General features: G+C 34.8%; 1 pseudogene; it reads right to left on the minus strand.

Moving 5' to 3' along the window:
* LOC131079711 (pentatricopeptide repeat-containing protein At3g09040, mitochondrial-like) overlaps nt 1-13,050 on the minus strand; it is a 54,386-nt pseudogene extending 41,336 nt beyond the window's left edge.
* Between the last annotated feature and the right edge of the window lie 5,181 nt (nt 13,051-18,231).

Genomic DNA, 18,231 nt, shown 5'->3' on the forward strand with positions numbered 1-18,231 from the left:
ATAAATTGAGGATTCCATCCCTCCATTCTTTATCTCCAAGTTCAGTAATCTTATGCTGCCCTTTTGAGCCTAGAAAAATCATTTTAGCATCCTTATCATGTCAAAATCATCCTACATCCACACTTAATCATCTCATTTCCATCATCTTCCAAATCCATTCCATTTGTGCACAACATTGAAGAGCCATCCACATCAAGCAAGCAAGAGGAGCACATCAAGTGGAGCATCATCCAAGGGCGCCTTCACTTCATCAAGCTCCATCTGAAGGAGAAGGTAAAAGGATTATGTGAGGTATACATTTTCATTATTCATGTTTTCATGCAGTTCAAATTATGTCTTTGATTTCATATACTTCCATGTTTGATTTGCATGCTTATTAACTAATCCACCTCATAGGTCTTTTTCCCCTCTTCACATGTTCAATGTAATTTTTGTAATTATGAGTTGAGGGTTTAGCCTACCTTGTTGTCAGGGTTGATGAATTGTATAAATAGGTGATATAGTCATGTAATTTGTGTGTCGAGGTTGTGTGTGCATTATCAAAGAGTGGTGTATGTGCAAAAAAAGGGATTCATCTTTCGGCATGGTATATTGAACAAAGATTGGTGTAGAGAAGACAAATGTGCTAAATTAGAACTGTCATCAGGCATTACCAGATGATATTATTGTAGTTCATTCCTTCTGGATTGTAGTCCAAATAATGTTGTAAGTTAGTGAGACTTCCCTGAGGGTTGTAGCCTTTTGGGTTATTGTATCTTGAGTTGTGAGCTCTAGGCAGTGTGCCTGAATGTTGGTGCATTCCCCATTGTAATATTTCCACATACTATTGCAGAGTATCATCTTATTGTGGGTAGGTTCCCACTGTGGTTTTTCTCTTAACTGGGTTTTCCACGTCAAAATCTTGGTGTTGTGTGTTGAGTTGAGCTATCAAATTGCTTATCTTTGTTGTTGTTGCAATTTAGCAGATTTGTATTTGTGCTTAAGTGTATTAATCTAGTGAAAATTAATTCACCCCCCCTCTCATTTTTACTTCATTGTTGTTGCCAACATATTTTTCTTATGTTTCTTTGTATTTAGTGTTATTTTTAGCTAACATATTTGTTTTTAAAACTTTTGCCTAATATTTGTGTATCATGCAAGATATCTTGATTTTCTTGCATCTACCTCATTTGAAGATTCTACATCCTCTATAGTATCATTGGTAATATTTGTGGTTTTCATTTCCTACTTTAGCATTCATATTCAACATAGCTCATATTTCTATTAAAGTGGAGGCAAAATGTAGTGTCATTAATTACATAACCTACAATTTCACACTGCATATTAACCCTTCTTTAGCCTTTGATATAAAATACTTTAATTACAAGATGTAAACATTGAAATCTTTTATTTCTAGTAATTTTATGATGTTTTGGGATTTTTGAGTTTAAGTTTTCTAGATGAGAGCATTACATGTAGATTACCTATGAAAATTTATGGGTCCAATGGTCATTGGAGAATCACCTTTTCATGTATATTCCAAAAGCAATGCCCCTACATGTAGTCATGTTGAACAAAATCAACCTAAATTTCTGTTTTCAAAAAGAGGAAGTTGATATTTGGTTCTCTCATGCGTTCAACTTTGCAAATTTTGTAGAAACTCTCTCGCTTTGTATACACAACAAACTTTCTCTCACATTGCATGACATTTTCTTGAAGTGAGATTGTGGAGAACAACATTTCCCTTGGAGGTTTTTTATATTTTCTAGGTGATATTTTTCTATTTTGGTGTCTCCTTCCTATTTCGTTTACCATTCAATGCTACCATTTTGAGATTTTTGGTGTTATTAGATTATTTCATACCACCTTGTTTCATACTTTCATTTTGAAGTAATCAATTTGCGTTTATCTATATTATTCAAAAATCTTAGCTTTCATAGAGGTAAAACAAGGGTTTGAATAAGGCAAGCCCCTCAAAAAACAAACCAAAAATCGATTGTTCTCTTTCTTTTTTAGTACATAGTCATGTCAAAGAAAGAAGCATAATGCAATGACTTCATTCTAGTATCTCTCTATTTTCTATGTTTTCCTTGGTTATTTAGTTTTTAGCTTATATAAATATTTGATTTGGTTATTGTTTCATTACTTTGAGTATTCTATATTTGATGGATTTTGTTATTTGAATTATGTGTGTACATGATTTTTTGTCATGTCATATTGCACTTTCTATTTCGTGTTCTAGTCAAATGACAACATGATGTGGGGATAGTCACACAACGCACGGATGTGCATGGTTGAGACTTCCAACAAGTTGTCATGAGTTCTTTGTGATCAACACTTCTTATTTTATGGATATTACATTTTAATTATTTTCCAATTGTCAGGTATTTTCACGAGTTTGTAACAACAAATATTTAGAGTTGTAAATTTTTAATTTTTTGTTTAGCTATTGACTATAATTATAATAAAAGGATAAGCTTGTTGTTTAAGAATAGAAGATTCACCCAACTGTAGAGTGTAACATTTATTCTCAAGGAAAGCTTATATTCCTTTGTAAGAATTGGTTTTTGTACACTACAAAGTATAAATATTTGGCTGATTTCAATGGTTGATAGGTAGTTGTTCACTATTTTGATCATAATTTATAACCATAACTCAAAATTTCTTATTATTATATGTGTTGAACAACAACAACAACAAAATATAAAATATGTTATTCTCAAAATGGTTAAGTTTAATATGTGAATTTAGAAATGAACTAAAATAGATCCATGAAAATGGATTTGAACCTCATGCACATAAATGAACTTCAATATGTTGGTATGAATAAGGACATATCATAACTATTTCTTAGTTAGCACCTATTCACACATGTTAAGTTTACTTAGGATAGCTTACATGTCACGTGGAACTCTCATTTAGTATTGTTCATATAAGTTATCTTAGGTGTCATTCTAGATAGAAATGAGTTGTAGCTCATTATTTAACATTAGTTTCATAATGCATCATGCATTTAATTTTGTATCAAGGGTAGTTGTATCTACCTCATCATCTCTTACCTATTTGAGCAAGGCTATTGTACATTTGTAAATTATCTAAGCAATAATATATCATTTTTTGAAGAAACATTTATCTCTCTATTTCTATGGAAGTTATTGTAGTTGTGTTCCTGACTTAGGAGCTCACTTCAACATGATATCAAAGCATTCTGATTTGTATACCTTTCTAGTTGATACCCTTCACCAGCCATGTTGAGGTATCAGAAATCTACAAATTAGCGATGTATCTTTGCACCGTTTCATTTGGTGTTACCCAATTCGTTCCATATTTCACTCTCGGTTAATTGCACCACTATTTGGGTGAGTTCACAATAATGGTTCCCACTTTCACCCACAAAGGAAAAACAAGATGGTAGGAAAAAATATTCAGAGGGGGTTCAAGCGAAGTGGGGGTGTTCGAACGAACTACCCTTTGGGGTTCAAGCAAACACCCCACTTTCAAGCGAACCGCCTTTAATGCTTGTTTATGTCGATTTTTAATTATATTGGGGGTTCTCTCGAGCCCCTCTTCATTCGAACCCCCCTTCGTTCGAACCCCTTTTTTTACACTTCTTTGAAACTTTCTAGAATTTCTTGCAAATTTTTGGCCTTCAAACCTCTGGTTGAATGCTCAAATGGAATGATCTTGACAACCCAAAATGTAGTATGGTAGTCCTCAAAGCAAGCTTTCCAATGACTATAATTTTATTACATATTGATTTTATTATGAACTTGTTTACCAAACATAGGTTTTTCACCGAACATGAATTTCTCTGTTCAACACATTGGGAAAAATAGTAAACTAATTCAAAAAAAAATTGAAAAATATCTATGCCCTAGGTATTAATGTCTTCTTTCTAACAAAAAAAAATTGAATTTCAATATATATAGAACAAGTTATGTGTTCAAACGTACACCTATGTTTAAAATATAATTAGTTAGACTTCAAAACTTAATAAAATGAAAAATATTCAACATGTCACTATCAAACCAACTGCAGTCCCTGGATATTGATGTTACAAACCAAAATATGAAAGAATGAGTTTTTATCATTTATAGAAAAAAAGTTATGCGTTTTGGGAGGCACGTCACTCTTAAAAAATGTAGTTTGCTGTAAAAAACTACTTTTCGAGGGAGATGGAAAAATTCAAAAAAAAAAAATCAAAAAAAATTGAAAAAAATATAGAGAGAGAATCTACAAACAAAATGCTACAAATCACTAATTTACATCATCTTCAAATTCTTAATACTTTAAAAGTTATAGTTGTTGGAAGTTGAAGATTATTTTTAAAATATTCATCTCAGTATCAAAAGTGGCAAAAAAGTGGGAACCATTATTGTGAATTCACCCATTTCTCTAGTTTGTTTGTGGGCCTGCATTATCATCTCCCTTCATATTTCAAATTGTGTATATTATTATCAATTTGTTCAAAGCACTCACGGTTTGCCTTATAAGATTGGAGGTAGTGATATTATTGGTCATGTCATTTGGTGGTTGATATTCATTTTTCTTGGCATTGCTATTCTTTGGCCGAGTTCAACATTTTTGTGCCTGCAATATATCTCTCAGGTTGCATTTTTTTAAAGATTCATTTTGATCATTGGCAATACAACGGTATTGCTTTTTAACATTGATAGTCGTATAGTTATAAGGTTTCGAGATTTATTATTGGGTCTATCCTTGTGTTGTTGGCTATTTATCTTTCCATTTATAAGGCAAGTTTCATTGTTTCGGAGGCACACGACTCTTCTTTATAGCTTTCGTTGGTGAGACTTCTTCCTTCCCATTTTGTTATGGATATGGACTTTCTCCTACATGGACCATTGGATTTTCTTCTTCCCAAGAGGAGACATTGTTTGTTGTCATGGGCATTTCTTTTGGCTTCTAACATGCTCTAGTGGTTTTGGGGATATTTCATTATGGGGAGGCAATGTTGTCTCTATCTTTTCCATCACTGGAGGGGTGATTTTTTTATATTTTTGTGATGGATGTAGTTCTTGGGGGTACTGATTTTGAGACTTCCATATATCTTCCTCACTTATACATTGATTTGCATATCTTTTTTTTGAAGAGGAGTTTTGTCTCATGGGGTTTTCTCCTTTTTTAATTTGTAATAGATTAGTTTCATGATTAGTTGTGATAGGACAATGCTGGGGTAAAGAATAAACTAGTTTCAGCTTGGTCGAAGTGGCAATCCACGTAAGCTTGTGAAAGATGTCATGGCAATCTGCACAAGGGATGTAGGTAGCAAGCTGAGTGGGGATGAAGTGCAGCTAGAAAAGTAAACCAATTGCAAATTGAAATAAAACTGACAACAGGAACTATTACTTCCTGACAACAAGATCTACACACAACAAACTCATAAACAAAAATTCAACACAAATTACCGAATCCATAATTAAATGCGAAGCACATGAGAATCAATTATTTATAAATATAAACAAATAGATACTACGTACTCTCAAGATCAATCAACTCAACATACGGAAATAATGAAACACACCTTGCATAAATAAAATAAAATATTTACATTCATTCGACAGCTGCAGAGGGGGTGCCCTTCCTCCCAGTTAGCCGATTGAAGAGAATAATCAAAGAACGCAGAGTCTTAACTCAACAGATGATAAGAACGTTGATATTATATTATCTCCAGATTTCCCTTGTCTGTCACATAGAGTGGCTTATATAGCTTTTATAAAAAAACAGAATATCTAATTTATGCTTACAGTTTACAGTCTTGTGGTGGAGTTTTATTGAACAATTTTGGGAAAGAATGAAATGGCATGTGGCCATTCTTTCTTAAGTCTATAAATCAATTTCCATAACAGCTGAGGTAAACGTGAATGTTTGTGTGGCTCATGGCCAATATTTCTCAACTGCATTACATAACAACATGCTAGAATTAGATCTAATGAAGATGTGAAGATCATGGTAACCTCCTTAAGAAAACTTCATCATCCTTTCCCACAGCTTCAGGTTGTAGTTATTTACAACGTGGAGAAGAAATCCAATAATAAATAGCTGGTTGTTAAAGTGGCACATGGGAGAATGGATACCCACAAAACCCTCATGTTTGAACCAAGAGCTTAGATGCCATGTAATTATGATGAATGATTTCCTTCGTGCCAATGAAAGAGTTGCATGATAGGAAGACAACATGAAGTTGGTGATATTTAAATCAATATGCTACATTATCTATTTGATATGTTGGAAGCAATATTAGTAAACACAATCTGATTCACGTAGTTTATCCCAAAACTAAATTAAATATGACATATATATTAAATCATATGTAACATATAATGGGAAAATGGTATGGAAATGGAATACGAAAATGGATATGAAGGTGAATAAAACGGGTTAAAATATGGCATAAAATTATAGAACATAATTGGCTCTCGTCAAGTTGTACATGGGTACCTAACATGGCCTAGTTGTCAAGACTCATCACCATATCATATTGCATTTTGCATAATAATTTATCTCCCTAAGTTGCACTTAAGGAGGGGTGTTGGTGTGAATAATAACATATCCTATCTAGTTCCTAGTTAGCACCTATTCACACATGTTAAGTTTACTTAGGATAGCTTAGTTGTCACATGGAAATCTCATTTAATATTGTTCATGCTAGTTATCTTAGGTGTCATTCTAGATAGAGATGAGTCATAGCTCATCATTTAATAGTAATTTCACAATGCACTGTGCATTTAATTTTGTATCAAGAGTAGATGTAACTACCTTATAATCTCTTGTCTATTTAAGCAAGGCTATTGTACATTTTTAAATCATCTCAGCAATAATATATCATTTCCTAGTGAAATATTTATCTCTCTTTCTATGGAAGTTGTTGCAATCATGATGTTGGCTTGGGAGCTCACTCCAACACAATCCACATATTTGACCATGTTGATTATGCAATTTTTATACTTGTAAATGATGATTCATTATGATATTTTGATTGACAATAAATAAGTTGGCAAGGTATAAGAACGCCTTTAAGGATTTTTCTAGGTAAAGGAATTCTTCATTGGTAAAAACCCTAGGATACCAATTTAACAACTTTTGTGAATGATACAAAATAAGATATAGCCATTTATTATGCATATAAAAAATATCTTGAATGATTCTTTAATGTATAAAATAGTCCTTAAGCATACCTCCAAAGTTGGCAAGTGAAACACTTTCCACTCTGAGTCAACACATAGTGGCTAATTAGAAGGGTTAGATTCATCCTAAATTTGAAATTTGAACTTGTTTAGGGTTCATTTTTGCAAATCGCATAACTAACCTAGGTCAATCCTACACATTATAGATTTGAACCTAGGTGGGAAATGGATAAAATGACGATCATGATTAATCCCTAGAAATGAATATAGATGGGACCAAGTAAGGCTCAAGTTATATGCCAACTTGTAGTAGAAATTGTGTAGCTTATACTTTTTGTATGGCATAAAAGGGTAGTTAGGTGTGATTCTAAAATGAAGGGGAAACGTGCAAGGTATGCAATTTTCATCATCACACTATTATTGTGATCACATGGAGACTATAATGCAATAATCATGCTATTGCAATAGTGACTCTAATTCTATTTTCAAACTAGTATTTATTTCTTTATTAATAAGAAAGAAGGCATTTATGTCTTATATAGCCTTGAGGGCCATCATTGTCTTATGATTTGTGTATATTAGGGGTAATCTCTTACACATATCTTGATGCTTATCTCCAATCTATGTACTTACATGATTATCATATGATGACACCTTTTACCATGTCTCATGCCCATTTATTATTTCATCACTTGCCTATATAGGGAGAAGCCCTACTACATGTGCTTCACAATTACCTCCAACTTCATATGATTACTTGTTATCATATAATGATATCTTTTACAATATTACATAATTTATCATGTTTATTCATATTTTTTATGCCATCCAATTCCTTACATCCTTTATATACAACCAATTAAAGAGGGGCATAAATGTCACTAATGTTCCTTTATCCGTTGTGTTGGGTAGTAATATGTCCATGTTCATTCGCACATTGAGGGAAGCATTTATCAAACTATCTACAAAGTCAAATCTTTCTTCTACATGATTGAAGTCCTTTAGCATCTCATTTGCTTATTGGAATTGCTTTGTGCATAGTTAGAGCTTTTATCACTTTTTTGTAACAAGCAAATCTCTTAAGTTACTTCCCTTTTCTCTTTTACAAACTATTTAGCAAGTTGTAGTATGTGTTAATCTCAAAATGTGTGTTAGATGCTACTAATTGCTAATTTGCTTTGTTTTGCAAGTTTCATTGGATCACTCATGACAATAAGATTTGAAGAATGATTTGTTACTTTACAGTTATTGATATCTTTTTGACCTATTTTACATGTGCATGCATCCACATAATAGTTTGCATGCACATCAAAGCAGGGGCAAAACACAATGGTGAAAATTGAATATCCATATCCTTTTCCCTTTTGTTTTGGGTTTCATTTGATTAAAGTGTCATAAATGCAATAATTATTTGCAAAATTGATTCATGACTTTCCAAACCTTGATCCTCTCATCATTAACCCCTAAAAATTGTACTTTTGATCATTAGGCCTAATATTCATAACCTCCGATTAGGCCCATGAGTGCAGACTTGACCCAAGCGACTTTCATAGTTATAGATCTAATCCTTGGCCTTATACAATCCAAAACTCAACTTTTTGTCTTGCAAATTACTTCACCAGCCATTGTGAGCAAAGTTGTTACACGTCATGTGATTTGTGATTTGTGTGTTTGGTTGTATTTAAGTACATGCATTCATTTATTTTGCAATTATCTCAAATATAAGAATGTATTCATTTATTCATTCATGTATTTAAGTACATTAGAATTGTGAAGTTGTTCTTCTAGAGATTTGATTGAGGAGAAAATGTCCTTTTCAATTTAATAGATTCCCCAAATGTATATATGAACACTTGTCCTTGTGCAAAATCCAGACATTAGAAAGCAAGGAGAATTAATTCCAATTGTTTTGTTTTGTCATATTAGATCTGTGAGTTTGAAATCAGGCCCACCTGCAAGAATAGATCTGCACTCATTATGATCAATTCCACACTTCATAAATGTTTGAAAGGGAAAAACAATCATTTCTCAAAACTTGAGATATTCATCTAAGTCAGCCATAAAATTCCAGAGCATTGACAAATCAATAACTGATACCTGTCACAAGACTTATCCATCCTTAGACTTCAAAACTAAGTTTCGCATTCAATTATTTTGATTTTGATGTTTTATTTTACATTTTATTTCAATCATCAGTCCCAGCTCTAAATCCTAGGCTTTTCTCACTGTTTGATTATTTGTCCCAAGTAATTTGTATAACTCTTATTCTTCATTACATTTGAAATTGGCTAAACAAAAGTCACTAACCACATGACTTATCTTTGAACATTATGAATTGAATCCTATAATAAAATTTTGCCCTGAAATCCGTTAAAAACTCGGTTAAGATTACCAGATTCTGTAGTTAGGAGAACTTCATGTATGCACATTCGCATACATAAATGAATGACCCGGCATAGGCACAAGAGAACATAATTAATCCAGGCATAAGTACCCCACAGAATGACCAAGATTGGAGCAAAGAATTATCAAGAGATGCTCTTGCTTTCATCTGCAGGCCATGGATTGAGTGCAAGCCCTTCTCTCACATTTCCTGTTGGCTGAGCATCTTTCTATACCTTCAATCATCATTCCTCCCCTTCTGCTGCTATTCAATCTCCACCTCCTCCACCTTTTCATACCAAACATGCATAGGGATCCTGAAAACTATTAAATGTCACAACACCTCTATGGCACCATAAAACGGGCCTTTATCAAATACCCGTTCAGTATATCTGGACACTAATGCACATTCCATATTAATCATCTAATTTTATTATGTCAAATCATGGTCTAGATCTGCAAACACTAGAAAAAACACGTTTTCAGAAACCGGGAAAGAAAACCTGGTTGTTATAACTGCAGATCTGACAAGGTGCACTTTGTTATAGTGCATACCTACGTTTTTACATAGCTTCAATCGGCATCACCAATGATCTCTAGAAGAACATTATCCTTGTTTGAAATGATGGAACCGTTTTGCATTTCTGACAACAATTTGTCTTGAAACAATCTTGGAGATAAACTGTGTGGGCATGTGTCAGTCTACAGAGACTGAAGGTTTTTGACCACTCTAATGGTTGTTCGGGGGGCGTGGGGGAGGATGCTAATCAAATGCTATTGCCAACTTCTTAATATGGTTGCAGAGGATAACTCTTTTCCTCCTGCTCATCATTCAGTACATGTCCTAGAATCTGAAAAATATCCTGCTACCATGTCTGAAGACAATTTCCTCACTCTGCATATATCTCCTGTGTCTATGGGTGTGATCTGTCTCCAACACAAAAAGCATGTACTGTTTTATGGTCTTCAATCCAACTACATCCAGGAGGCTTTTTAATTCCTCTATCTTTCATCAATCTCCTTACCTTTTGAGCGTCACCCCACCTGCCCACTTCTGCATAGATGTTTGAGAGAAGAACATAAGTTGACGTATTTTCAGAATCCAGATCAAAAAGAAGATTTGCTGTAAACACTCCTAACCGTAAATTCTTATGTACTCTACAGGCACTAAGCAAAGACATCCACACAAACCCCACAGGTTTAACTGGCATTTTGATGATAAAATTTAGAGATTCCTCAAGATGGCCAGCACGGCCAAGAAGGTCAACCATGCATGTATAATGGTCAATTGTTAGCGTAATACAAAAAGTGTTCCTCATGTCGCTGAAGTGTTTTAAGCCCTCATCCACTAATCCTGCATGGCTGCACGCTAATAAAATACAAGCGAAGCTTACACAGTCAGGGTATGTTTCAGAGTGCTTCATTTGTTCAAAGAGGTTGAGAGCATCCTTGCAAAAGCCATTTTGTGCATATCCGGCAAGCATAGCATTCCATGTGGTCACGTCTTTTTGAGGCATTTTGTCAAACAGTGCACGTGCCTTGTGTATGCTTCCACATTTCGCATACATGTCTACCAGGGCACTTGTAATTACAGAATTTGATGACAATCTGCTTTCAATTATTCTTTGATGGATGTCCATGCCAAGTCCCAAAGCTCCCATTTTGGCACAAGCTGGGAGGATGCTGACAAAGGTTGTGGTGTTTGGCTTTACACCTGCCAATTGCATTTGCCTAAAAGCTTGCAAGGCGTTTTCAATAAACCCATTTTGTACAAATCCTGCAATCATTGCAGTCCATGAGACCACATCTCTTTGAGTCATTTTGTCGAACAGTTCTTGTGCCTTGTGTATGTATCCACATTTTGCATACATGTCTACCAAGGCACTTGCAACTATAACATCTGACGAAAATCCACACTCAATTATTCTTTGATGGATGTCTATTCCTTGTTCTAAAAACCCCATTTTGGCACAGGCTGGGAGCATACTGGCAAAGGTTGTGGAGTCTGGCTTTACACCTGACAACTGCATTTGTTTAAAAGTTTGCAAAGCCTTTTCAGCAAATCCATTTTGAGCATAACCTGCTATAATTGCCGTCCATGAAACCACATCTGCTTGAGACATTTTTTCAAACAGTACATGAGCCTTGTGTATGCTTCCACATTTTACATACATGTCTACCAGTGCACTAGAAATTACAAAATCAGACAAAAAACCATCTTCAATTATTCTTTCGTGGATGCCTAAACCCAGTTCTAAAGCTCCCATTTGAGCGCAGGCTGGGAGGATGCTGGTCAATGTTGTGGCATCTGACTTTACACCTGCCAATTGCATTTGCTTAAAAGCTTCCAAGGCCTTTTCAGCAAAACCATTTTGTGCATATCCTGCAATCATCGCTGTCCATGAAACCACATTTCTATGAGACATTTCTTGGAAAAGCTCTGCAGCCTCGTCGAGACACCCATTTTGCACATATCCTGCAATCATTGAATTCCATGAGACTACATTTCTTTGAGTCATTGTGTCAAACACTTCACGTGCCTTGTGTATGCTCCCACATTTTGCATACATATCTACGAGGGCATTTGCAACTACGTCATCTGAAATGATTCCGCTTCCCATTATGCGTTGATGTATGTCTGCACCCTGTTCCAGAGCTCTTATTTTGGCACAGGCTGGGAGTATGGTGGCAAAGGTGAACTGGTCGGGCTGGACACCTGTTCCTTCCATTTGATGGAACAGTGTCAATGCCTCTTGAGGATTCTTATGTCTTTTGTAAGCCGCAATTATGATGTTCCATGAGACGACGTCTCGTTCTGTCATTTTGTCAAACACATCGCGTGCAGCAACTAAACTTCCGCACTTATCATACATACGGATAAGGTTATTTTGTAAACGTTTATATGCGGTAAACTCAAATACCTTGCCATTGATGTGGGTGTGGATTTTCTTACCCTCTGAAAGAGCTTTCTTGGAAATGCAGGTCTGCAATAATAGAAGATAAGTACTCGACTCTACAAGAGAATTGTGTGCAGTCAGAAGAAGTTGGAGGGCTTCTTTCAACCGACTCGCTCTGCATAATGCTCTGAGACTGAGATTGAAATTGACAGTGGATCGCGTTGGCATTGTATGATTATAATTGAAACCCTGGAAATGCTCATTATTATTAAATCTACTTGTAAAGGTCATACAAATCTTTCAGTTTACATGCATTTTATTCGTTCTGTGAAACACCTAAACCAGAGACTTCTTGTACGGGATACCCAATAAATCTGAATTTAGAGGTCACACTAAGCGATCAACTTACTCATAGTTCGGTGTTCAAGTTTGATGTCCACCAAAATGATAATAATCATTCATTCAAACAGTTCCAAGGCGCGCATTTTGGGGAAACGAAAGATCTGTCTATGAGATTAAGTGGGAGGGATTGAGAATTACAATATCAAGTTATCTCAAAAAAAAAATTTGCTGTCGGATCTATTATGGATCTTGATCAAGAAGTTGGTCTCTTTTTTTTTTTTTTTTTTTGATCTTTGCTTCCTTAAATAACTTTTGTGAGCTGCCAACTTTCATTGAGTGCAGGTATCTTCATAAGGTTTGCACTCTTCGATAGTGTCATTATGTCCCCATCACCCCTTTACTTGAGAATATGCACATTCTCTCTTCTCAAACTTCCTTGGGCATAATCCATTTTCAAGTTTCACACATAAGATGATGAGAATATGCACATTCTCTCTTCTCAAACTTCCTTGGGCATAATCCATTTTCAAGTTTCACACATAAGATGATGTGATCCAATTTTCAGTTGCATAATTAACAACCTTGTTTTTTCAAATTAATAGTTGTTCTTGAATGTTTTTTCACCATGTACCCAAGTTGGGTTTAACTCTTTAACATAGTAAGCTTCTTTCTCCAATCTACTTTGTTCACATGACTCTTGGATTTTTTAGATGTGTATTTTTTCATTTCCTCATTAGTGTTAGGACACTCATGCAAATTGATGTTCCACTTGCTCAACCATTTGTTATTTTGCTTCATCCATGTTTTTTTTCCTACGACCTAATTCCTCTCCAACAACTATTTTAAGTCTATGATGGTTAATCATGTTTTCAACCTTTTTTTAAGATAGTTTATCACTTGAGTTATCGTTAATGCCTCTAATGGTAATATTCATTCTTTAGCCAAAAGGATCTGATAAGGGACCATGGTTTTGACTTTGAGACTATTTGTGATTAGATGTTTTTGGATTCTTTCTAATTGTCTTCATCTATGATTTGACATGCTACTTTCCCACACTTAATATCTATAGAGGATGGTTGATGTGACTAGCAAACCAAAAAGGGTTTTCGTAGTTTTCCTATCTCAATGTTTAGCTTTCTTACACTTGTTTTGGAGTAAGTAAGAAGTGTTCCAATATCCTTGTATCATTTTCATTCTATTAGTCTCCTAATTGAACTTGAAGTGAAAATCAATCCCAAAATATTTGTGTTTTTTCATTATTTCTAATAGTCTACCTTCAAAAAATAAATTTATTTTTTCTATTGTTGTTTACAACTGATTACTTGATTATCTCTATAAAATAGTTATTTCTAATGCTCAAGACTCTCATATCAATGGCCAATTAATGAGATATATTAAATGTGTTTTTTGCACTTTATGTTGTGTTAGACCTAGGGGGGTATCCCTTATGTAATATCAATGGATTCCACTAATAATGTACCACAATATTGCAATAGCATAAATTTTCTCACAAATGTTTTGCCAAGAAAGATAAGATCTACTCAAAATTAGTTAGATTCTTAGAGAGTTTCTCATCATTGGCTTTGATAGAATACATAAATGAAAAATAATTTATAAAACATAAAAACATTCAAATGATTTATCTTTCAGATTCTTGGTTTTGGATGTTTACACAAAATGGATTTTCGATCAGTCCTTATTTAGGGTATAAAGTCAAATATTTCTCGACAAATGCCTCTTTGTAACATCTAAACTCAAATTCAATGGATGAATAGTACCAATGCCTTAAACTAATCATCCAACAAAAGAACTCTTCAAGATTCTTTTTACAAACCTCAATGTCATACACACTTCATATTCTAGTCAAAGCATTTAACTATTACTTGAAAAGAAAAAATAAATACAATATGCAATGCAAGAAATTTGCACAGATAAATTCAAAGAGCCTCGATCTTCTTATTTATGAAAAAGAACATATATGCCTTGGAGACAATTATTTAAAACTCATGTTATTCATATAAAATGATCTAAATTAAAGACATGTTATATACATCTTTTCATCTACAAACAAAAATTCTCTTTTGTGACACAAAGTATGACCTTTCTACAAAAACACTTGCCCAAAATGGAAATTTCATAATCCATTTTACAATATTACAAGTCCCTTGTATAGAAAAGTAAAACATGTTGGCTTAAAAGCGAACTACATGACTCATTAATATCTTTTTTCATTTACATTTGTAGAAACCTAAAATTAATATTTAATTAATTTAAAATTGTCAAAATAATTAATTGATTTAATTGTGTTATCCTTATTCTTCTCAATGTAAATTAAATCCAATTTAATTCATCTTGTCACTATTGTCCAATAATTAATTTATCAAATTCTTCTAAAGTCCCTCCAATAATTATTTCCTCTAAACCCACTCAGTTAATTAATTTTAATTAATTAACCTAGTCATGTGACTCCTACAAATCACTTTTCCTAATCCCACTTAACCTAATTAATTCTTCTAGAATCTCTCATAATCCCACTTATCATTATTCTCCAATTTCAAATTCCCACTCATGTCACATCAACATTGAACCTCTCAAAGAAATTCAAATTTCTTGAATCTCCTTATGCATCCTTTATTTTGGAATTTTTAATTCCTCTCCCCTTTCCCCAAGGAATTTTATATTCCTCTTTATTCTCCCAAGGCATCCTTGATCCATGTCCACTATCTTGAATCAATCTTAGCCCTTCATGATCAAATCAATCTTGGCCCTCCATTGGCCTCCTTCAATCTATAAATTGGAGCCTCTTTTCCTCACAAAGGAGTCTTTCATTCTTCTATCTTTATGCTGCTAATTTCTCCCCTCATCTCCCTCTATCACATCTTTATCATTTTCTCATAGTTCTTTATCAAATCCTCAATCCTCATCCATCAATTCAAATCCTATCAAATCATAATCTTGTTGAGAAAAGGAGAGCAATCCACATCCACATCAAGCAAGGAGCACATCAAGTGGAGCTCAAAGGGGCGCCTTCACTTCATCAAGCTCAATTCGAGGAAGAGGTGAAAGACAAGGTATAAATTTGGTTATTTGCATTTGTATTGTGTCTTGTTTGATTTCTTTGCATTCTAACCTCCTTTGTCCCTTCTCCATCTTTTTCCCCTTTTCATTTCCTCATCTTTTTACAACACATTCATTACCTCTACTCCCCATCCAAATCCTTTACTCCATAGTCCTCCAAGCATTAATCCTAACTCCCCAATCCATTATCTCAATCCTCATCCCCCAATCCATTATCCCAATCCATCCTATCATAATCCTCCAAAATCCGTATTATCGACATCCTCCAAGTCCATCATACATAATCTTATCCAAGACATGTTAGCAAAGGAGACAAAATCCCCACCTCAAAATCAAGTTGCCTCGTCTCCTCAAGTCCTCCATCCACCTCAATCACCTCCACCTCAAAACTAATCTCAATCCTCCGCACTTCATGATACCCACATTCCTCCATCTACTCACATTGAAGCTTCCATATCCTCCTCCATCACACAATCCTCACATCTCCAAACATGTCAAAAGCTTGTTCCAAAGCATGCTATCATAGAATCCTCTTCATCTCATGATGCATCTCCCTCCACTACATCTAATGATCCCATCCCCTCCACTTCCTCTCATGATCATATGATTCGCATGATCCTCTTCCATCTCATGATCCAATCACCCCTCCCACTCCATCTCATGATACCCTCCCTAGTCATGTTCAAAGTATCCCTTCATCTCCATGTCATGATCCCAATCCATCTAAAGATCCTAATCCTCCTTCCACATCCCATCCCCCTCAAAATGGACTCGCATCTTATTTTCAAAGTAATAATCGGTCCTCAATCTAATGCTCAAGATGTTGGTACATCCTCTATTCCTCCTAAATCCAAAAATCCTTCATGCAAATCAAAATTTCGTCATCCCTAGTCATCCACATCCATTCTGGGACCCTATATTCCAAAGCTAAATCCTCCATTCCTTCCATCCATTTTGGGTCCTTACATCCCTCCATCTGCCACCCCATCACCTCAAATAATCCCTAAGCAAGATCAATAGAGGCATACATCCTTGAATCGCCTCCAACATTCTCCCTCCATCATTCTACCATCCATAAAATCCCTAAATCATCCATCCTCATGCACCCATACCATTGCTTTTGGAAGCAATTTGGATGCCCAATCTAAAAAGCATAAATCTCAAAATCCACAAAAATTAAAGGATCAACATGTCCCCTCAAAACGACATGCTCAAAAGAAAAATATGATCTGAAAGAAATAAAAATAAAAAAGGCCCCAAAAGAAAAAATCAAAAACTATGTGGATTCCTAAGCTACTTCTAGAAGCAAAACATTCGAATTTGGCATCCAAACTTGCTAATCCAAAAGTTTCATCCATTCATAAGTCCTCCAATCCTCCATCTTCAAAATCCATTTTGGGTCACTATGTCCCAAAATCCACCATCCCAACCCCATCATCCTCTTCTTCTATTTTGGGTCCTCATTTCCTAAAATCCACACTTTATCCTCCATCTAATTCGAAACACTCTCCTCCACTACTCCACCACCCTTCAAGGTGTGTGTCAATGTTTATCTTCCACAAATTTTTCAAAACCCCATCCATTATCCACCATCCATTTTTCACAATCCCATTCTGTTAGTCCAATCCTTTGCAAATCCTTATCTTCCATCCCCTATCCATTTCATCCCCCCAATTATGGTTACCAATATCTATGAGCATACCTCCGGTTCAAAGCAATACTAAGGGATACCATCCATGGAACTAGATGCTTGAGTCATCCCTTTCTCCTTCATGCATACACTATCTTCCATATCCACTCATCCTCATCATTATCCATCCAAACTATTCCAAAAATTCAAAAAAAATAAAAAATAGAAAATAAAAAAATAAAAAATAAAAATCAAAAAATCAAGAAAAAAAATCAAAATCAGAAAAAGTAAAGAAAAATCATTTCATCCAATGGTGAAAACCACTTCTTGTGGTGCCTTCGGTAAGTACCATGATGAAAACTTGGCAAATAAGTGTCATGTGTCATCCCCCCATCCTCTCTACACTTTGGGGCAAGCTTCATACATGCAATCCTAGCATCCACATTCCTTATCTTTTTTTTGCATCCTATCTAAGTACATCGTCCTTTTCTATCTTTGATCTTGAATATCATATCCATATCCTCCATCTCATATCCCTCATCCTATCCAAATGCAATCCTTCATTCTTATCTTTGGTCTTGATCATATAGAGGCAAAATAATGTATATGCATGCTTTGGAGTACAGAAGCCTTAATACCTCTACCATCCATATCCATTACACGTTATCTTTCCACCTCACACATTATTATCCAGCATCTTTCCTATCCTTCATTCCACTACCCTTAGTGGGGCATTTTCCTCCTTTGCAACATAGTTCTTGGATCTCCATCATCCTAT

The sequence above is a fragment of the Cryptomeria japonica genome, chromosome 9 (genome assembly GCF_030272615.1).
Source record: "Cryptomeria japonica chromosome 9, Sugi_1.0, whole genome shotgun sequence".
NCBI lineage: Eukaryota > Viridiplantae > Streptophyta > Pinopsida > Cupressales > Cupressaceae > Cryptomeria > Cryptomeria japonica.